Raw genomic sequence first — 20105 nt, 5'->3', positions numbered from 1 at the left:
CCTTATTGGAATCAAGAAATATGAGAAGTCTTTTCCCCCTCACTTCACATTTCAGTTCCCCTTTTCATTAGCCTAACTCTCAATGTCTCCCCTTCCGTTCTTCTCTTTTTCCCACAGAGAAGGTGCCTCTCTTGCCCTCAGGTACTTATCAACAAGGCCATGACACAGCTTAACCCCAGGAGGCACCATTTAGAGATGGTGCCTGGTGTTGGGTAATACTATGACTCTTTTGCTTTCACTGAAAGATTAAAAAGTCTTTGAGGCAGAAGAACCTCACTCTCTAGTAGTGGAGCATCAGGAAATTTGGCAGGGACAAGAGAGACGGTTGGACTGATAGCTTCCTAGTGTTCTAGTATCACTACATTTGTAAGGAACTGTGCATCATATGGCTCTAGCAATGATTCTTGAAGGATAGCATCACTGTTGCATTGTTCAGTACATTTTCTAGGGAATATGATAGAGAAGGATAAGAATTTGTTACTAGAGATCTTGTGATATCTGCAGTGCTCCAACATACATTATATTCTTTCAGACTTTTGACATCATTATGGGGCCAGGAATATCAGACATTATTATGTTCACTATATAAAATTAGAAACTAAATCTGAGAGACCAAACTACATTCCTAATATTCACAAGTAAACAGTTGAGCTCCATTAGAAGTCAAGTGGCTTGCCTCTTTTTTTTTAAAGAAAAAAATTTTAATGTTTTTATTTATTTTTGAGACAGAGAGAGACAGAGCATGAGCAGGGGAGGGGCAGAGAGAGAGGGAGACACAGAATCTGAAGCAGGCTCCAGGCTCTGAGCTGTCAGCACAGAGACTGACATGGGGCTCGAACTCATGGATTGTGAGATCATGACCTGAGCTGAAGTCGGACGCTTAACCAACTGAGCCACCCAGGTGCCCCAAGTGGCCTGCCTCTTAATCCATCTTATTCTAAGTGTGTGTGTGTGTGTGTGCGCACGTGTGTGTGTGTGTGTGTGTGTGTGTGTGTGTGTGGTATTAATTCTACACACTCCTTTTACAGTAGAGAGTTCCATTTTGGAGCAGGTCCATGTAGGGCTATGAAATAGAAGCCAAAACAAATATATATAGCTTTTTGGTCTTTTAGTCCAAGTTCTGTTTTCTAAACGGAGCCTGAGGCAAAGGCTTGCATGCTAATACTTTATTAGGGGTGTATCCCAGGAAATTAAGAGTAACAGAAAGAAGGAAATGAGGGAGGGAAGGAAGAAAAGTTCAGTGGATGCTGGGATACAGCACCCAGATCTCACTTCAGGCATGATAGGATTATTCCCCTGGCTGCTGGAACTGCTGCTAGGGGACAATCCTTAGTTGTCAGCCCTCTTCAGGAATTGCCTCAGTTGAAGAGAGATGTCTCTTCCTAGCAACACCCTCTTCCCAATGACTGGTCAATGCAGCAGCATAAAGGTCTGGCCCTCTTGTCTCAATCTGAGACAACTTTGAAGGCTCATCTCAGTTCCAGAGTTCTCCCATGGAATCAGATGACGCCTTTGTTGGGACTCATCACAGCCCAGCTTTTCCCTTCTGTTTCCATCCCTTCCCAAGATCATTCTCTAGTAAACTTCTTGCATGTTAATCCCTTAGTCTGCTTCCTCAGGAGCCCAACTTGTAAAATTACACATTAACATTTTGCAGTAGGCCAACGTTAATTCTCTTGCCCTCTGTCGTAAGACTGTCCAAAGAGATCTGGATCATCTGAACATCCTAAAGAATATTATACTGTTCATTATAATTAGGACATCATGACAATTGGACCATAAGAGTGAGAAGTGGCAAATATTTTGGAGGCTTTGGTAAGACACAAGTGCCCTAGCAGGTGGGAGATAACCCTTACAAAGACTCAAGGGCCTATCACATCAGTGCCATTTTGGGTGTCCAGTGATCTAAGACATCTCCAAATAAAAACGAAATTATTGTACCTTTTACCTCCCACTACAAAAAAAGAATCATTATGGCTAATAGACAGATTCTGAGATTCTGAGGTAGCATATTCCATAGTTGGGAATTCTTCTCTGACCTGAATACCAGGTGACATGAGAGGCTCCCAGCTCTAAGTGGGGCCTAGAGTAGGAAAGAGCTCTTCAGCTAGTACAGGTAACAGGCCTGCTATTTGGGCCACCCAAATTAGCTGACCCTATAATGTTAAAAGCATCAATGGTGGGAAAGTCACCATATGGAGTTTATGGTAAGCCCCAGTGGGAATGATAATACAGATGGCTAAGGTCATGCCACATGCAGAGAAAATGCCATGCAGTTTCTATTATACTACTAGGTAGGGATGGAATACCTGATTAATGGGACATTAAATGACCTTGTGGCCAGAACTGCCATCATGAGTGGGGCTTTGTCAAACATACTAAGCCATAGGTTCAGGAGGGTCCAGCAGTAGTCCATCTCAAGATGGAAAAGGTATTCCCCAAACTGAGCCCAAGCAAGACCAGAGTCTACAAGTAAGCTGCATAACAGGTGGCCCAGATCCCTTGTGTCATCTGTCACTGTTGTTCCAGGGCCTCTCATTGATTTCACTCTTATAACTGCAGAGGGAAATCTCATGTCCAGCTGATAGAGGAAAATCCTCAGGTGTGGTTCATAGATGGTTTAGCTTGGTATGTAGGTATAACTCAAAAGTGAATGGTGACTGTTTTACAGCCTAACTTGAGTGTATTCAGTGTGCAGCACTTTGCTTGGTGCACCTGGTTAACTGAATTTATGAGCAAAGGGAACCTGCCTAAGGCTATAATATATCCAAATACATGCACAATGGAAAACATCTTGGTCAGCTGATAAAGAGTCCTGAAGGAGAAAGATTGTAAGAATGAACACGTAGGAGTGGGCACAACATATGAAGATTTTCATATTACATATATGCAACATCCACTAGAGCACATCTATCACAGAAGAAGCACTAAACAATCATGTAGACAAAACAACTCAACCATTGTCAGTGCAAAGCCCAACGCAGGGCTCAAACACATGAACCGCAAGATCATGACCTGAGCCAAAATCAAGAGTTGGATGCTTTACCAATTGGGCCACCTAGGCTCCCCTGGTTTCTCAATTTTTATAGGGCATATAGAGAGACTGTATGAAGGAACTGCATCTCAGAACTGTGGGGATGGAGAGAGGGGAAGACGACAGAGCACTTTATCTCCTGGCTCCTCCCTTTCTCCCATGGGTCAAAGTCTGCTCCACTGAGTGACAATACCTCCATACTTCTATGTTGGGTCCTTCTGCCACTCTGAGTGACCATTGGGGAAGCCAGATTCTTCTCTTGTGCAATCCATCCAGTGTCTCAGTACAAGTTCTCCTTCTCAGTCAGAAGTTCACAAGGAGCTCCTGAACCTACGATGGTGGTAGCAACAGCAGCCAGAATTTCTGCCCACAGGCTTGGCATGAGCCATCAATAGTGCCACTCTGGTCAGAATTGAGAGAAAGTGACTGAGGATACAGGGCTGAGAAGAGGTGTGATGGAAAATAAACTATGATCAGTATAATTAGTAGGGATGTATATACAGATGTCTAATTTTTGAAGGACCTAGCTATATGTTTATCCTACTATGAAGTATCTACTCTCTCATATGATTGTGGGAAAGGGAGGAAGCAGAATAGTAAGGGTGGCAAAACTATAGCAAGAAGAAGAAGAAGAAGAAGAAGAAGAAGAAGAAGAAGAAGAAGAAAAAGAAGAAAAAGAAGAAGAATTATGATTGTATAGTTCTTCACAGCTAACAAAAATGGAAAAATATGCTTTTGTAGAGGAGAAATTGTGAGACATTTTTCCTCTACTCTCCCACAACATTCCAACTTCCTCTCTCTTTCAGCAAAGGAGAGAATTTGATGGCTGGGCTAAATCGGATTTTCCCCTGCAAAGGAAAGCGAGGAAGAAGCCATAGAAGCCCAGATATTGAAGGACACTGGAGGTGAAATATAATCCAACCACCTCACTATACAAATTAGCAAACAGATCTAGAGAGGAAAAATAAGCTCTATGTCAGCTTTTGATTTAGGAGGAAATGATTAAGAAAGAAGTGATTGTATTCCTGTTAAAATTAAATGGTGTCCTCATTAAAACTTCCAGTCTAAGGAAAGAACAGGCATGGGTGGAGACTTGCATTTACTGAATTTCTGTTATGTTCTATGGATTTCATATTCATTATTTCCTCTAATTAACTGATTAATCTTCACAAAATCCTAAGAGGTAGACATCATTACACCTATTAATTAAGAAGTTTAGTAGCCTGTACAAGGCCAGATTAATAATTAATTAGTAGCTCCTGGAATCAAACCCTGATTTCTGACCCTGAATATTATATCCATACAATAGCACTGTAGTGACTCCAGAAGTGAAGCAGTTAAAGATCATTGAAGCCAAAAACAATGAAATCATATTTTCATTTTAATATGCTGTTTCCACTTCCTTTTCACCATGGGAGCTAAAAACATCAAAGATGATAGAACAATGGCTTGTCCCAAGTTAATAAGAGCTTAACTTTCCGTTTGACTCAATAAAACACTGACATAAATATGAGCAAAAACATTCAGGAAAGACACATTTCCAAAGCTCTACACCACCACCTGGGGCAGAAGCACCAAAGTCTTTCCACCCCTGTATCTCCCTGTGTAAAATGAGGGCAATCTACTCCTGGGCTTTCTAGCTCTAAAACAAAACAGAACAGAACAGAACAAAACAAAGCACAACCAATACCTGCATAGTTCTTTTCTTTCTTTTTCTTTAATTTTTTTCAGGCAAACCTTTAAAACTTCCAAGAATAGGAACACCAATGGGGAAGGGGCAGACTCACTGAAATGCCGACCCAGTGCCAACACAGGAAGTGCAGTGCATCAGGAGACTGGAGCGGGTTACCCTGAGCACTCTGAGCTTTTCCTGTGGTGGTTCAGATTAGCTGGCTTATGCTGGCTGCTTGCACAGTTCATGGAGCCTGGGTGCTATTGCTATAGCATGGTCATATCTTAGGTTTTACTTGGGAAAAGAATAAGTGATCCCTTTAGACCCATCTATCTGATCACTCACAGAAATATTAATTTTTTTCTTTTTAAATTTTAAAATTTTATTTATTTTTAAAGTAGGCTTTATATCCAGTGTGAAGCGCAATCAAGCACTTGAACTCACGACCCTGAGATCAAGACCTGAGCTGAGATCAAGAGTCAGAAGCTTAACCAACTGAGCCACCCAGGCGCCCCCCACACCCCAATTTTTTTCTTAAGTCATTGCCTTTTCCCCTTCCCCTTTCCCTCCTCCCACTTTTCTCCTTCTCTCATGCTTACTATGTACCAGGCACAGTTCTCAGTACATGTTTTAACCCTGAGGAGGGTAAGTTTGCTATTCTCATTTTACAGATGAACCCACTGATATACAAAATGTTAAGAAAACAACTTTGGTCCCACAGTAGGGGGCCAGAGCTTGAACCCAAGCAGCTTGGCTCAGGAGTTTATAACCCATAATCACAGTACTATTCAGTTATCAGTGAAGTCATAGGCTGCACATGCTTCTTACTTCCCAGACGTGATTAACCATGTGCTTCTTTGTTTATGAAGATCACTAGAGATGCTTGGCTCCACCCAAAGCATCTTTTTATTTTTTTAATGTTTATTTATTTATTTGGCGAGAGAGAAGGACAGAGAGAGAGAGAGAGAGAGAGAGAGAGAGAGAACTAGCAGGGGAGGGGCAGAGAGAGAGAGGGAGAAGGAGAATCCTAAGCAGGCTCCATGCTGTCAACACAGAGCCCAATGTGGGGCTCTCAAACTCCCACAAACAGTGAGATCATGACCTGAGCTGAAATCAAGAGTCAGAAGCTTAACTGATTGAACCACCCAGGCACCCCTCAATCCAAAGCATCTTAGTCAGTTTTTAGCTCATTTACAAATATGAAAGGCAGACACAGTGAAATTGCTAGTTTCTAACAGCACTGCTCTGGACTGCTTAGGGCTACACGGTGTACCTGTTTAGTTGATTCATTTATTCTTCATCTTCAGCTTCAAGTGTTATCTGCAGACTTCCAGCCTCCATGTTGCAGCCACACCTGATGTCCTACTGTACTGTCATGCCTCTGTGTTTTGCCTATGCTCTTCCTACTTCCCATAATGCCCTTCCTTCCTTTCTATACTTTAGGGACAAATTCCATCCTCCTAGCATACCATTCTAGCCTGTAAGTAGAAATATTATAATGTATTATTATGTGTCCTTTGCCCTCTAGATTGAACTTCCCCTGAGGGACATAACAATGTTTTGTTCTTCTATGTGTCATTTCCTATAAGAGTTAATACTAAAAAGACACTAAGTAAACTTATACATGTTTTCTCAAGAAAAATTTAAATGTGAGGAAAACCCTTTTAAATGTATCTAGTATTTAAAACATTAACAATTCATTTTAGGGAAGAGTCGTTCCAAGCTGAGTTCATAATCCTCTTACTCTAAGACCTTCAACCAGCAAGGCAAAAGTATATATAAAGATAATACAATGAAAAAAGTTCACAATAAAAATAAGCTTGTGTTATCATGTGTAACTCAGTGTGATTTGTCACAAACTGTCAAGTACCTAGTGGTCTTTCCCTTTTAGCACACTGCCTGGCTGGAAGAGATGCACATTCTCTGCTACAAGGGTTTTAGAATTTAAGGATTGCACAATGCAAGGTAGTTAAAGTTTATTTAGGTCTTAAGAGAGTGCCACAAAGATTACTCAAAACTTACCCAGTGAGAAGGACTCACTTGACTTTATGCTCTTCTTGGAGAGAAAAGCTTGGGCTATGGGAGATCCTCCCACTGCAGGTAGGACTGGGTTGGGGATAGTCTGGCTGGGGTACTCGCACTACATTACAAACTAAGAGCCATGAACAAACAAACAAAACAGCACACATTTTGTTTTATTTTATTCATTAGAAAACAGTAAGAAGAGAACTAATATGATTCATGGCTAGACAATAACAATAATAATAATAATAAAGTAGACAAAAAATAGCATCATTAAACTATTGGTTGACTTTCTTTCACTAAAGCCTACCTAGAATACACTGAGGGACTATTTTAGGATAAGAAGGGAATTGATATTCTATGTCAGGAAGGTCAGTGACTAATTTTGCTCAAACTGAAAAATGTGTGAACTCTCTTCACCCCCAACTCCAGTTCTCTAAAGGTAATATAGGTTCACAATTCTTTATCAACAATTTTGAAAACCAAAAGTTTTTTGAACTCGTTTGGTGGCAGTATCCAATCTGAGCACTCTTGGCAGCAAAATCAGATCTGAATAGACACAAAGCTGTTTAGAGTCTTTATTTATCCCACTCAGTGTGAATTACTTACACATTTCTTAGCAGAAAAATGAATGTGTTTAATCTGAGGGTGCTACACCAGGTCTGGAAGAAGGTGTCTGCTATATGCCCATTTTACCTTCTTAATAATGACAAACTCTGCATTCTAAAACACTTCTAGTTTCAAAGGCTTCAGGTATTTGACCATGTACTTGTAAATACATAACAATCCTTCCTGGATACCAGTCTCCTTTGTCATCCCACAGAGTCTAAAATGCATTTTGAATGGCAACCAACAATCAGCTTAATGCTTTATCTCCTATTGCCTGCACATGAAGAAATGTTCAATTTCTTGGTGGATTTCAAAATAAACCAGAGGAAGTTATCATAATGTTTTTTGTTTTCATTTTTTAACTGCTAAAATCACCCTGGGTTTATAAAAAAAAATTATATTCTTTCATACCTGGAATGGTGCCCCTTCTATTCAATGAAGTATTTATTTTGCATTTTTCACTCCAACCAACCAATTCTAGGGATAGAGCATGTAATATCAAAGTTAGGAGGGTCTCAAAGATAGACAGTTCTAGACTCTTGTCAGTCATAGCTCTCTTTTATGGGTAATAAATCCAAGACAAAGAATGATTGCTCCTTCTTAAAAGTTAGTGATAATCAAGTCATGCTGCAGAGGGCCACAGTTGTATTTCTTTTTATTATTTTCCTTTCTTCCTCCTACTCAATTATTTAGTCCAATGCTCTACACATAGCAGGTAAGCTTTGGAATTTCAGTAATAAATTACAAAGTGGTTAAACTGCTTTATGTGGGGGTAGGGGCGTCTTTTTCACATTTTTCATCTCCTTCCCCTCCTATTCCAGGTGTTTCCTTCTGTTCTCTTTTTACTGACCACTTTTATTTTTCTACATCTAGTTTACTCTTTGTTTCATGTATTAAGATCCTTTTTACTTCCAGTAACCATGTTTTCATTTCTATTATTTACTGTTGGTCTGTTTTCATATATTCCTACTCTTGTTTGATAACTTTATGTTCTTGTTTTGAGGATGCTCTTCACTTCTATATTTTTGAGAAATTTGAAAATACTTATTTTAATTTTTTAAAAATGTTTTATTTATTTTTGAGAGAGAGAGAGAGTGAGAGAGACAGAGCACAAGCAGGGGAGAGGCAGAGAGAGAAGGAGACACAGAATCCAAAGCAGGCTCCAGTCTCTGAGCTGTCAGCACAGACCCAATGCAGGGTTCAAACTCATGAGCTGTGAGATCATGACCTGAGCTGAAGTTGGATGCTTAACTGACTAAGCCACCCCAGCACCCCAATGAACATACTTATTTTAAATGCAGAATGCTGTCTTATTTCTATTTTATGATTTGTGAATTCTTCTTATGTATGAATGTTTTGATTATCTCACATGGAAGAGATTTCCTTGTGTGGTTTATAATGTTCACGTATCAATTCAATTATCAAAAGTTTCTCAATTGCAAAGGACCTTATTTTTATTGACATCTCTCCTGATCTACTTGTTTCATAGTTGGCTTAATTAGGCTATTGGTTAGGATAGGTTCTTAATCTTTTTTGTCCTTAGTGCTGTTTTTGTTAAATGACTTCATTGAAAACTTAACAACATCCTTGTTTCCTTTCCCCAAGAAATATTTATACAGATACTCACGTAACCATTTTATTGATGACTTTAAGAAGTTTATAGGTCCCTCAAAAACCAGTCAATTATCCTGTAGGAGGATTTAGATCTCAGGTGAAGGACTCTGGGTTCAAGATTTTTCTTTTGTCTCCTATGAATAGAAAAATTCTAGATGTTTAGCTTTCTTGTAGTACACTATTTATAATAATCTTGAAGGGGTTTGCTTGGGCCACAGATGTGTGATGCATTTTAATTTTAGGCATCATTATAGGTGTGTAGAGGTAATTTGTTGTTACTAGTGATATTGAGCATTTTTTCATATGCTTGCTTGCATTCTATATACTTTTTGGGTTTTGGTAAAGGGTTTGAATCTTTTGCCCATTATTTAAAAATTAGGTTGCTTTGGGGCGCCTGGGTGGCTCAGTCGGTTAAGCGTCAGACTTCATTCGCTCAGGTCACCATCTCGCGGTCCGGTCCGTGAGTTCGAGCCCTGCCTCAGGCTCTGGGCTGATGGCTCAGAGCCTGGAGCCTGCTTCCGGTTCTGTGTCTCCCTCTCTCTCTGCCCCTCCCCCATTCATGCTCTGTCTCTCTCTGTCTCAAAAATAAATAAATGTTAAAAAAAAATTTTTTTTAATAAAAAAAAATTAGGTTGTTTTCTTAATTTTGGGATTTTAGAGTTCTTTATATATTCTAGATGATAGTCCATTATCAACTACATAATTTGCAAATATTTTCTCCCACTCGATGGCTTATCTTTTAATTCTCTTTAATGTCTTTTAAAGACTGGAATTTGAAATTTTGACCAAGTCCAATTTTTCAACTTTTTCTTTTGTGAATTGTGCTTTTGGTGTTGTATCTATGAAATCTTTGATTTTCTCTCTTTCTCTCTTTTTAAGTTTTGTAATTTTAGGCCAATGATCTATTTTAATTTTTAGATATGATATAAGGTTACTGCATTTTAAAACTATATTTAAAAAAAATACCTTATTTCTCCTTTTTAATTTGGAGTTGTGGGGGGCTGGTTATGAACTTGTTTACTCCAGCAGATTGACCTTTAATTAGTTCTACATTATATACTCTTTTCATTCAATAGTTCATCTGCTTGATATGCAAACTAATTATACATAGGCTAATTGGCTAGTTTCCAATTAAGATAAGGAAATGACTGGCCATGCATGAAGTACTGGGTAATGTAGAACAGTATGTAAATCATTTTTCCTGACTCTCATCAGCCGGTCAGACTTCCTAAACAACTACACTAGGGAAGTTATTTGCATAATGGGATCAAACCCATACATTATCAAATGCATATTTTTAATTAGGTAGTATATATCAAGGGGGTGTAAATAAATCAGCACAAAGGTGATTAGTAAATAGAAAATACAGTGTCAGTTCATGAAAGCATCTCTTCAAAATATAGTATTTATGAAATATATTTAATGAATATACATGTTATGATGGGAACTGATGGGCTAAGGGTTTTTCTAATATTGTTTTGAACTTTAATATATTTTCTCACCAAGTTTCTAATATGGAAAAATGCAGAAATTCATTCACACTTTTCTTGAGAAAATAAATAAGTTTATAAAATAAAAAAGTCACAGAGAGGAAAAGTACAGCATAAGGAATATAGCCAATAATATTGTAATAATGTTGTATGATAACAGATGGTAACTATACTTATTGTGGTGAGCATTAAATAATGTATAAAATTGTCAAATCACGTTTTATACCTAAAATTAATATAACATTGTATGCCAACTACACTTCAACAATAAAAACAAAAATAAATTTAAAAAATATTAATGTTTCTCTGTGACCCAGAAAAAAAAAAGAGATTCTTCAATAATAAACAAATATTTTTAGAAGAGAAAAAAATCAAAAGAAAGCAAAGGACCTCAGAATAAGATAGTAATATCTGGGATACATATTCATGACCAGTTTGAAAAATATAGGTCATTGTGATGCCACTTTATCTTTTGTATAAAAATTCCAAAAACCATACAATGTAAATCATCAGGAAAAAGTCTCTGCAATTGTACCTTTCTGGGAAAAACACTGCTAAACGACTGTAAGAAGTTTTTAACCAGTGTTTGTTTTAGGATGGGAACTATGTTTATTTTTATTTATTTATTTATTTTATTTATTTATTTTTCAATATATGAAGTTTATTGTCAAATTGGTTTCTATACAACACCCAGTGCTCATCCCAAAAGGTGCCCTCCTCAATACCCATCACCCACCCTCCCCTCCTACCCCCCCCATCAACCCTCAGTTTGTTCTCAGTATTTAAGAGTCTCTTATGTTTTGGCTCCCTCCCTCTCTAACCTTTTTTTTTCCTCCTTCCCCTCCCCCATGGTCTTCTGTTAAGTTTCTCAGGATCCACATAAGAGTGAACACATATGGTATCTGTCTTTCTCTGTATGGCTTATTTCACTTAGCATAACACTCAGGATGGGAACTATGTTTAACTGAGAAAGTGCTTCAGGTAAAATGTAAGACCTTAACAGGGTCTTGATACTGATGAAAGTTTTATGTAAAACAATAGTAAAGTTTTGCTTGTTACTTTGGAGAAAGAGAGATGAGAGAGAGAACAGCATCAGCTGGGTTGCAGACAACTGCCATACCCTGTCATGAACTTCTGCCCTCAATCCCAGTCTCCTCAAATCTTCAGTAAAATGCACACACAAATCATAAAATGTACATTGCTGGTCATCTTGTGGAACTGATGAAGAAGCCAGCCCCTCCATCCTGGACTAATACAGCACAAAGATATAATATGCAGATGAGAATCCTAAAGAGTTAAGTGCAGGAACTAGCAAAAAACATGGGATTTCTCTGACAGGACTGTGGAATTGGTATTTGGACCACGTTGAACCATATCTCTAGTTGTCAGGGAACTCCCAATGAGGGGGCTATCATCTGGGCTACATACAGATTTTACTGGTATAAAAAAGAACAGGGCATGCATACTTACCGATATAAAAATGTCCTCAGGGAGCCTGGGTGGCTCAGTCGGTTGAGCATCCGACTTCGACTCAGCTCATGGTCTCATGGTTCGTGGGGTTGAGCCCCGCATCGGGGTCTGTGCTGACAGCTCAGAGCCTGGAGCCTGCTTCAGATTCTGTATGTGTCTCTCTCTGTCTCTCTGCCCCTCCCCCACTCACACTGTGTCTCTGTCTCTCAAAAATGAGTAAATGTTAAAAAAAAAAAGGTCCTCAAAATATTATTAAACAGAAAAAGCAAATTATATAAAAGCAAGTTGTGCTCTGTTGCTCCAAATTCAACCAGAAGATGATTTTCAGAGGGAAAATTTGTTATGCAAACCAGATCTACATTAAGGATGCATTTTAAAAAAATATTTTTAAATGTTTTATTTATTTTGAGACAGAGAGAGACAGAGCATGAGCAGGGGAGGGGCAGAGAGGGAGGGAGACACAGAATCCGAAGCAGGCTCCAGGCTCTGAGCTGTCAGCACAGAGCCCTACACGGGGCTCAAACTCACAAACTGCAAAATCATGACCTGAGCCAAAGCCAGACGCTTAACCAACTGAGCCACCCAGGCACCCCTAAGGATGCATCCTTAACAGGTGGAGTCTATGTGGAAAGAGATGGGGAGAGGGTGAAGAACCAAAGTTGTAAAGGATGGAGGCAAAACAGACCCTGCAAAGGAAAGTGGGACCACAGAAGACTGCATCATTTACCTGGCCCAGTGAAAAGTGAAAATCTGGGATCTCCTGATGAGAAATTTTGAAGATTTCCAAGATGGTGTCTGAAGAGCTATTAAACTGCATGCAGGGACCCCACCATATGCTGGTCCTCTGCAACTGCACAGGCCACATGTCTATGACGCCAGCCCTAAGAGGACACAATCCATAATTGTTGTGCCTCATTGCATACTTTTCTCTCTTTTCCTTAATTGCACACTTTTTAGGAAAAATGTATCTTTCCTTCCAAAGAAAATACATGGTGAGAAAATAAAGGTTTACTAGGCCCAGATGTCCTTGCTTGCCATCTATCTTTGCTTCATTTCAGTGTGGCAGCTTGGAAGGTCCTGTAAATTCTCTTCCTGGGAATCACCCAAATCACTCACATTGACCAAGACCTGAAGTCTCTCATACGCTACCCTCAATTAGGCCATTTTCTTATTATTTCATATCTTCAGTAAAACTATCTTCCTACCTGATTGTTGTAGGAAGAGTGTGGTGTAAAGAGCACAAATTCCTGCATGCAGTAGGTTGTTAATACCACTTCAGGAATCAGTGAATTCATAAATATTTCATTCTAGTTCCAGTTTTGAGTGTTACCGAGGAAGCCACTGAGAGGCCTCAGCTTCTCTTCTAAAAAATAATGAGTTTGAGACAAATATAAAGTCTAACACTGTATAGGTGGTTGAGTGTGTAGAAATAGAACATTTAAAAAGAGAAACTGAGAGGATGGTAAGGCTTACTTCTAGCAGGTGTTCTATCTGCTTTGGAAAATATGCAAGCTTTTAGAACAGGAAAAATCATAAACACAATTTCTCTATTTCCAACATATAGTTAATTAATGGATATACTTATATACTTATAATTTCCACATTAATACATTCACAGCTGCATCAGTTATTTATTCTACATGTTCAAATCTGCTATTATGTTATTTCCTACATAGAAGATATAGCTCAGGAGGTTAGGGTGTAATAACCATATCTAGTTGTTTATCCAGACTATTAATTGGATAAGAATTAAAGTCAAGGTTTGTAACCCTGTGTCTTGGTCTTTGGGCAGACTAAAATTGGTTGTCCTCATGAACCACTTCTTTAAGTACAATGTGTATTCCCAAAGCATACAAACAGCTGTTATTTCCAAAAGAAATAGCCATAGAAGCAAGCAAATGACCAGAAAAACAAACAGCATTGTATAAGATCCAGTATAAAGCTTAAACACAAAATTTCCCTTGAAATGAGCCTTCATGTATCAACAGACAGGAATCAAGATGTTGGGGTGCCTGAGTGGCTTGGTTGAGCGTCCAGTTCTTGATTTCAGCTCAGGTCATGATCCCAGAGTCATGGGATTGGCTCCATGCTGAGGGTAGAGCCTGCTTAGGATTCTTTTTCTTTCTCTCTCTCTGCTCCCTTCCCTCCCCCACTTTGACTCGCTCTCTCTTTCTTTCAAAAATTAAAAAAAAAAAAGCAAACATGTTAATCACTATTACTAATATTAAACTGATCCAGATTCTCTTGGAAATTTTAAAATTCATTTTGGGCCAGAGCCAATGAGGGGAAATAATGACCTCCTTATTTGCAGGTAAATATCTAATTTACCTTCTCTCTCTTCAGAAGTGGAGACAGAACTAATAAAACTTCTTCATAACAAAGTCTAACATATTTAAGGTAGACTAATAGCAAATTTGGAATACTAATGTGTGAGTGAGTCCGACTAAATCTAATGAACTGATTTTTCATATCAAACATAATACCATTTTGCTCCCAACCCCTGACCTTTTGTAATTTGGAATTATCAGCAAAATGGCTGATTTTAAGAAGAGAATTTTGTCTGGGAAAATTAAACGTAGTGAAAAAAAATTGCAAAATTCTGTGAAGTTGAAAAAAGTTTATATACTTCAACAGGAAAGTAAAATAAGCACAGAGCCAATTAGGCAATAGAAAGACAACCGGACTCTGAGTTTTAAAGATTTCAATTGTAGCTATGTCACTTACTAGCTTTGAGGCTTTAGACAAGTTTTTTTTTAAATATATTTTTTAGTCATTTATTTTGAGAGAGAGAGAGAGAGAGAGCACGTGAGTGGGGAGAAACAGAGAGACAGAGAGAGGGAGAGAGAGAATCCCAAGTAGGCTCTCTGCTGTCAGTGCCGAGCCTTATGCAGGGCTCGATCCCACAAACCAGGGCCTAAGTCAAGAGTCAGATGCTCAACTGAATGAGCCACCCAGGCACCTCTAGACAAGTTTTAAAATTAGTCCAAGTCTCACTTTCCTCTCTAAAGGGATACAATAATCTGTAGCTCACAAAGGATGTTGTGAAATCCATACAGTAGAGCAGCACCATGGTTGTGTTTGTTATGCAAATAATGTGCATTCTCCCACAAAATTAAAATATATTACTATGTGCCCTCTTTTATGTAATGAATACTTTGAGAAATGAATTTTGTATACTATTGTGTATTGTATATTTTATACTAAAAATTACCTACATATGTATATTTTAAATATATAAAACCAAGCATACCATTCTTTATGGGCTGAGAGACTCTCATGGGTAATTTTATCCATATGTGATTTTCACCTCATAAAAATGACTTCAGAACACAACCCCCACATAAGATGTAATTCCACTGCATATGGAAATGTTTTGCAATCCATAAAGACCATGCAGGTATAAGATGTTATTAATGTTTTGTTTCCACCGAGGGGGACAACACAAACACAACAACAACAACAACAACAGCAACAATGAAAGAAAGAAAGAAAGAAAGAAAGAAAGAAAGAAAGAAAGAAAGAAAGAAAAGAAAAACACACACCTTACATGAAAGTTTTCTCATAGGATTTTTCTTAACTGCCCCAGTTTTATATCTAGATGAAATAATATTGCAATTTAGAACATGCTGTCTTTAATCCTGAAAAAGTATACTTGTATTCAGTTAAATATCTATGGACTTAACAAAACTGAGTTAAAATTTTTTAAAATTTTATATCCATCAACTAATCTTAATATAAATTTATTGCAGATAAAAACATTACAGCTTTCACAGATGAGAAAAATAATTACAAAGAATCCCAAACAGAGGACAGAGAGACTAATTCAGCATAGCTTTGCAGTGTCAAACAAAAATTGTATCATAAAAAGGTATATGGGAGTTTGAAACTCCTGTTTCCAAACTTTGATCCGACTGGTCAAAAAACTTGTCCTCACTTGGGGCACCTGGGTGGCTCAGTCAGTTGAACATCTCACTCTTGATTTTGGCTCTGGTCATGATCCCAAGGTTGTGAGATAGAGGCCCTTGTCAGGCTCTGCGCTGAGTATGGAACTTACTTGGGATTCTCTCTCTCTGTCCCTCTTGCCTGCTCACACTGTCTCTCCCTCTCTCCATGATGTGGTTTTGGAGTGGTGGGGGTCTGGAGCTGGCCAAGAACAAATTCTTGACAAGTCTTTAGTGCAAAATAGTGATTTTATTAAAGAATGGGGACAGGACTCATGGGCATAAAGAGCTGCCAAAAGTGAGTTAAATTTAACACAATATTTAATAGTTATTGCAAGTTAGCTTTTAAACAGTTTAAATTCTTTTTTTATTTATATTTTTATTTTTTTGTTTATTTTTGAGAAAGACAGAGTGTCGGGTGGGGGGGTGGGGTGCAGAGAGAGGAGACCCAGAATCTGAAGCAGACTCCAGGCTCTAAGCTGGCAGCACAGAGCCGGAAATGGGGCTTCAACCCATTGAGCCCTGAGATCATGATCTGAGCTGAAGTTGGATGCTTAACTGACTGAGCCACCCAGGCACCCCTAAACAGTTTAAATTCTTGAATAACCACCTTTTTATATTAGATGAATAACCAATTTGAGAATCCTCATATTTGTTCTGTGATCTCTGGAACTTCACTAATAATTTTCAAAGTAACTGGTTATTCAACCAAAATTAATACATACATGTCTGTCTCACAAAAAATAAAAAAGGACTTTAAGTTATAGTTTACCCAATGTTGGAGTCAACAGAAATTTTAAAAATGAGTTTCACTCTCTTTTACAATTTAAAAACAAATGGAAAAGGTTAAGTTATTTGTTGAAAGTCAAGCATGTATCACAGAGAAAATGGAACAGCAGGAAGGAAAGTGGAAAGCCAGTGAGAACAGGTCAGCGTGGCAAGGACAGCTGAAGCAGACTTATCATGAATTCTAGCTTCCCAAGACTCCTCAGAGCCTTCATAAACATCTGAGCTTTTTGGCTGGTCCTGGAAGGGCTCCAGAATACATGCATCAGGCCACAGAATACATGCATAACCCTAAATGCTGAACTTCAACATTTCCAACAGCATTTAGAAAAATGCTGTATGACATATTAATAAGCATCAAAATATAATTGTATGCTAGCAAGCAATTCTCATGGTTTTATTTCCACTTTTTGTAGACTGGATGATTTTTTTTTTGATTCTTTAATTTGTGCTCTTCTATGATCACATCTTACTCCCAAGTATTTACAGGCAGGCATTACCCTGAAGGGTTTCTGTGGCACATGGCCTACAGGAACATGTACAAACGTTACATGAGACCATCCTGGGTGTGAATCCTGACTCTAGCACTTACTAGTCAGATACCCTGGATCAAGAAACTCGTTCCCTGAGCCTCTATTTCCTCCCAGTAAAACAAGGATAATATTGCATAGTAGATGTAAAGATCAAGTGAAATATATAAAATGTTTAGTTTAAAGTAGGCACACAATACATAGTGGCTCTTTATCTCCAAGATATCAGAAGTTTCTCATTTTCTTCAAAGAGAAGGAAGAGCAACTTTAGAAAGAAGAGTAATAACTCTTTCATGGGAAAAATATCTTGCTTGAATAGTTACAGTAATTGGTCTTGTTTCATGATTTTCTCTTTCTGGCATTTTTACAGCATTTTTCAGATCATATAGTAAACATTTTTTTCAGCATTATTGAGGTATGATTGGAAAATAAGAATTGTATGTATTACATTATACAATGCTTTTTAAAAAAGTGTACCATATGATGACTTAATGGGCATATACATTGTGAAGCGATTACCGCAATAAAGTTAATTAACATATTCATCACCTCACATGGTTACCCTGTGTGTGTGTGGTTGGGGGGTGGGGAACACCTAAGAGCTACTCTCAACAAATTTCAAGTTAACAATATAGTATTATTAACTACAGTTATCAGGTTGCACATTAGAGCATTCATTATTTATCTTGTAACTAAGTTTATAAGTTTGAACTCTTTGACTCATTTCTCCCCAATTCTATGACCCCTAATCCTGGTTCTATGATTTCGACTTTTTTAGATTCTACATATAAGTGAGATCAAGCAGTATCATCTTTTTCTGTCTGGCTTATTTCACATATTATAATGCCCTCCAGATTCATCCATGTTGTCACAAACGGCAGGATTTCCTTCTTTCTTATGGCTGGATTATATTCCATTGTATACACATACTACATTTTCTCTATCCATTCATCCGATAGACATCCATGTCTTGGCTATTGTAAATAACCCTACAATGAACATGGAAGCATAAATATCCCCACAAGATAGTGATTTCATTTCTTCCCGATATACAACCAGAAGTGGGATTTCTGGATAATATGGTAGCCCTACTTTTAATTTTTTGAGGCATTTCCATACTGTTTTCCACAGTGGCTACACCAATTTACATTCCTGCCAACAGAATGTAATGTGTCCATTTTCTCCACATCCTCATCAACATTTGTTACCTCTATTAATAGCCATCTTAACAGATTTCAGGTGATATCTCATTGTGATTTAGATTTACATTTCCTTGATGACTAGTGATGTTGAGTATCTTTTTGTATATCTATTGGCCATTTGTTTATCTTCTTTGGAAAAATATCTCTTCAGGACTTAGCCCATTTTTTCTTTGTGTTTTTGTTTTTTTGCTGTTGAGCTGTTTGAGCTCCTTATATGTTTTAGATGTTAGCCTCTTATCAGATACATGCAAATTTGCAAATATTTTCTCCCATTCCACAGGTTGCCTTTTCATTTAGTTGGTTGTTTCCGTTGCTATACAGATGCCTTTTCATTTGATGTAGCCCTACTTGTTTACTTTTTGCTTTTGCTGCCTGTGCTTTTGGTGTTATATCCAAAATATCATTGCCAAGACCAATGTCAAGAAGCTTTTTCCTTATGGTTTCTTACAAGGGTTTTATTGTTTCACATCTTACACATGAGGTTTAATCCATTTTGAGCTAACTTTTGTGAATGGTGCAAAATAAGGGTTCAATTTCATTCTTTTGGATGTGGATACCCAGTTTTTCCAGCACCATTTATTGAAGAAACTATCCTTTCTCCATTCCCTGTTGGCACCCTTGTCAAAGATGAGTATATGTGTGGTTTGACTATATATGTGTGGGCTTATTTCTGGGCACATTGTGTGTGTGTGTGCATGTGTATATATACATTAGAAGAGTCTTTGTTTCTCAGTTTATTGGCATGAGTGTTCAGTGAGGACATGAACAAGGTCCAAAGAAAACATGTTATTCTTATTCTGGAAAGATTACTGTACTGGATTATTTATCTTGCCATTTCTTCCTGTAAAAAGGAGTAAGAAAGACTTTTTTTAAGAGAAAAAAATTATAATCACTAGATACATGTTATGTAACCTGAGCCACCATCCTTTGGGAGTCTTGGTTTTATCAAGTCCTACCCTCACCCAGGTGCTTAGTGGCTAAATAATCTCCTTTGCCTCTCACACCGTCTCAGGGCAAAATCTGACTTGGTATTTAGCAACACAACTCTGAATACTAATAAATGCAGATGTTAAGTAACATTAACCTTTTATACTAATTCCCAAACAAGATTCAGCAGGAAGCAAGAAGTCATGAAAACAACCAGGTCTCAATGGCTAGCAAACTTAATCCAGTGTGCCAGAAGTGACACTTGTTTACGAGGCTATATCTAGGGGATCTGAAGGGTAACTTCACAAAATAGAGACCAGCCAAGAGGACAGAATGCTTTTGCTGTTTGGAAAAAGTAGAGATAATCTGAGAGTTGGTGTTGTTATACCTATTTATCTTAATTTCGGCATTACTCAATTTATCCGTATAAGAAGTAATGAGTTTTTACATACCGATAGGAAATAGCATGAGATGAATGAAAACAACCCTCTTCAAAAGGCTTTCCTAATCACACTAGCTGGAAATGGATCTTTCTGTTTTCCCTGCTCTCTTGTATTAGTTTTTATCATACTTCCTCAAATAGAAGTGATTTATGTCTGTGTCTTATCTTTCCTACTGAGACATATATTCGTTGAGAACAGGTAACTATGTCATACGTATTTTTCTATCACCCACACACTGAGCAGAGTTCTTTATGTACAGAAGATAATAAAAACATATGAAATGAGCATGTAAATGGATAAGTAGAAGGAGTGCTTTGGGCCCATTCAAAGGAGTAATCATGAAATGAGAGTAACCAAGAGAAAAC

The sequence above is a fragment of the Neofelis nebulosa genome, chromosome 4 (assembly GCF_028018385.1).
Source record: "Neofelis nebulosa isolate mNeoNeb1 chromosome 4, mNeoNeb1.pri, whole genome shotgun sequence".
Classification (NCBI taxonomy): domain Eukaryota; kingdom Metazoa; phylum Chordata; class Mammalia; order Carnivora; family Felidae; genus Neofelis; species Neofelis nebulosa.
Note: the sequence above shows the minus strand (reverse complement) of the source record.